At 39.5% G+C, this 3,555-nt stretch overlaps 1 protein-coding gene and 1 pseudogene across 2 annotated transcripts in view; both read left to right on the forward strand.

Annotated features, from left to right (window-relative positions):
- The window catches only part of LOC103902879 (myosin heavy chain, skeletal muscle, adult), a 220,772-nt gene that overhangs the window by 156,547 nt on the left and 60,670 nt on the right, over positions 1-3,555 (forward strand). The gene's annotated exons all lie outside the window — the stretch shown is intronic.
- LOC109279614 overlaps positions 1-3,555 on the forward strand; it is a 10,388-nt pseudogene that overhangs the window by 1,908 nt on the left and 4,925 nt on the right.

Here is a 3,555-nt window from a genome sequence, read left to right on the forward strand (position 1 = left end):
ACCAGCAATCATTATCATCCTGCAGGGAACGCTTGAGGATCAAATCATCAGCGCCAACCCACTGCTGGAGGCCTTTGGAAATGCCAAGACTGTGAGGAATGACAACTCCTCACGCTTTGTAAGTTTTTGATCAGAGAAGTTGACATTTACAGGTGAACAAGGATGTCAGAACAGAAGCTGTCACTTCTGAAGTCTCATGGTCAGATGATTGTTTTCATTGAACTAATATTTTCTTTACATTTTTGTCAACAAAAACCAATCTAATTAGACTATCTAATTAAGAATATAACTTTAAAAGTGTAGTACAGCAAACAAATATTTACAAAGGGGGATCATTTAAATATGTATAAATATATATACACACACACATACTCCTGGTATTTGTCATACCAATTGTAGATACAAATTTGTGTAAATGCAGAAGTAAGGGAGGAAGAGAGGGAGGGAGGAAAAAACAGTCAGACAAGATGGAGATTGCCTATATCAGATCAGCAAAAATATGAATCTCTGGTTTTTTAGACACAGAACTGGGCAGGCCTATTAATCTGACTGTTCAGACCTTGATACAAGTTGTCTGGGAAGGTATAGGGACAAAGAAGTCTTCAAGACTCCCTATCAGAAACCAAACTACTCTGACATGTCCTTTTGATCATTTTAATGCAAAAAGCCATTCGCAAATTTTATTAGATAAGCTGTGAATATCCTTGAGAAATCACAATACCAATTCACAGTCTCAGCCTAAAGTTCTGTGTTCTGGGTGTATTGCCCTTATCCCCACAACTCAGAAAATAACAGCTGCCTTCTGTTTTTCCGCAAGATCCAAAAAACTCATTTAACATTTACACCACCAAAATCCACAGCATCCTAGCTGATTAAAAAATGAAGCGACTGCATCTTGGCTTTCTCTATATCCATCTGTTTGAATTGAGGCATAAATGAACTAATAAAAGGCTTAGTGGTTTTCTTGTTCCTGTGCATTCAGGATTATCCACTAAATAATAATAACAACAACTCAGCTGAGATCTTTACCTTAATATTGCCAGTATAGTTTCCCTTTTTTATTTTTGTTCTGTTTTGTCTTTTTTAAGAAAAATAAGAAAAAAAATCAAAACAACTTCTGAGTTTAAATCCTGTCCTCTGTGGAGAATGTAAGGTTACATACTTACAGTCTTAGTGAAATTTCAAAATGCATTTTTTCTTTCCCTTCTAAAGGGCAAATTCATTCGAATCCACTTCGGAGCCACAGGCAAACTGGCTTCTGCTGACATTGAAACATGTAAGAGACCTCCTGACCTGGTCACATTCCTTCCTCCCTTTTCACCTCAGTGTACTTTCTCAGGCCTAATTCTGTCCTACCGTCCTTGCCAGATCTGCTGGAGAAGTCCAGAGTCACTTTCCAGCTCAAGGCAGAAAGAAGCTACCACATATTCTATCAGATCATGTCCAACAAGAAGCCAGAGCTAATTGGTAGGAAGTAGTATAAATTGTTTGATGGAGTCTGAATGTGTTTAACATTTGTCTTCGTTCCTATGCCCAGATATGTCCTGCTCCTCTTTACAGACATGCTCCTCATTACCACCAACCCATATGACTATCACTTTGTGAGTCAAGGTGAGATCACTGTTCCCAGCATTAATGACCAGGAGGAGCTGATGGCTACAGATGTAAGTGACACAGCGCATATTGGTATGGTGAAAGTTCCATTTAATGGCCCAGAGGTTTATTGGACCGATTCTGTTGCCAGAGTGCCATTGACATCCTGGGCTTCACTCCTGATGAGAAAACAGCCATTTACAAGCTGACGGGGGCTGTCATGCACTACGGGAACTTGAAGTTCAAGCAGAAGCAACGTGAGGAGCAGGCAGAACCAGACGGCACAGAAGGTATTAACAAAATCTACAACTCCCAATAACAGAAACAGATATCTTGCTCCAATTTACTTTCCTAAAGACATAAACCTCAGTTTCCATAATATTCATGCTTCTAAATTTCCCTTCAAGCTATCACAAGGTTGCAGTGCTGATACCTACAGCTACATCTTAGAGAACGTCCACTTTCAGAGATCACTTTCTCCTCTGTCACTGTCTCCCTCTCTCTTTGTGTATAGTTGCTGACAAAGCTGCCTACTTGATGGGTCTGAACTCAGCTGACCTGCTCAAGGCCCTCTGCTACCCCCGAGTCAAGGTTGGGAATGAATATGTGACCAAGGGCCAAACTGTGCAACAGGTAACAACCAGCTGTGACTGGGAACCTCTGGCTTGATTTACTCTCTTGCTCTGGGTACTACTTTCCTTCTGCTGCATTCTGCTTTATTTTAGGTGAACAATTCAGTGGGTGCTCTGGCAAAGGCTGTCTATGAGAAGATGTTCCTGTGGATGGTTGTTCGCATCAACCAACAGCTGGATACGAAGCAGCCCAGACAGAGTACTTCATGTGTCCTGGACATTGCTGGCTTTGAGATCTTTGATGCAAGTACCACAGAAATCATAGTAAAATTGAAAAGCCAATTAGGGCAATTAGGGCTCAAGAAAAACTGGATAATTATGGTGGGGTTTTTTTAAACGTTCCATTCACTTGCAATTTCAAATCAAGTTTTGCACATTTTTGAAAAAGTTTATTTTTTATTTTCTGGAAATGCTTTCCTTCCTTGTATATGTCATGTTTTTTCTCCAGAACAATCCATGATCTTCAATGGATTTGCATGTAATAGCTTTATGTGATATACAAGGAAGAAGCAGCTGCCTTTTACATAATTAGCACAAATGTTGTAGCTTTTAAATAATTTGAGCTTAGTATTAAAAAATCCACTGACAAATAGCACACAAATACTGAAAATAAGGTATCACAGAGTGTAGAAAAAGAAAGGTAGACTTAAGTCCCACACAAAATTCTGCCAAGGCTTTGGAAAAAGAGCAACATATATCCTTTGCTTCTGAAGAACCAAAGGGTGATTCCAACAGGAAGAATGCATTGGCTGCCTTTAGTGCAGACAGAGAAGTTCTATAGACATTTGGGGAAGGTGCGTGAGTCCAAGCCAGGACTGGCAAACACTGACAACATCTAATTTTTTTGTAAGGGTAATGGGAAAATTTACATAATATGAGAGAAAAAGAGTGATGTAAATTGCATCTTGATAGGGATAAGACTACCAAATCATTTTGGAATTTGATTTAAAAATAAATTATATATGTAAACAACATTCAGCTAACAAAAAGCAAAAAAACCCCAACCTCTTTAAAAATAGTTAATGGGATGTTTTAACATTAAAAACTGTTTGTTTTAACTGGGCATTCCTGCATGGGATTCTGAGTGCACAGGACAAAGCTATACAGGCAGTTCTTCATCTTGAGAATGAGTACATCTTGTCTTTGCACTGAGCAGTTCAACAGCCTGGAGCAGCTGTGCATCAACTTCACCAATGAGAAACTGCAACAGTTCTTCAACCACCACATGTTCGTGCTGGAGCAGGAGGAGTACAAGAAGGAAGGAATTGAATGGGAGTTCATTGACTTTGGGATGGACCTGGCTGCCTGCATTGAGCTGATTGAGAAGGTA

Source organism: Aptenodytes forsteri, unplaced genomic scaffold, assembly GCF_000699145.1.
Source record: "Aptenodytes forsteri isolate BGI_AS27 unplaced genomic scaffold, ASM69914v1 Scaffold311, whole genome shotgun sequence".
Classification (NCBI taxonomy): Eukaryota; Metazoa; Chordata; class Aves; order Sphenisciformes; family Spheniscidae; genus Aptenodytes; species Aptenodytes forsteri.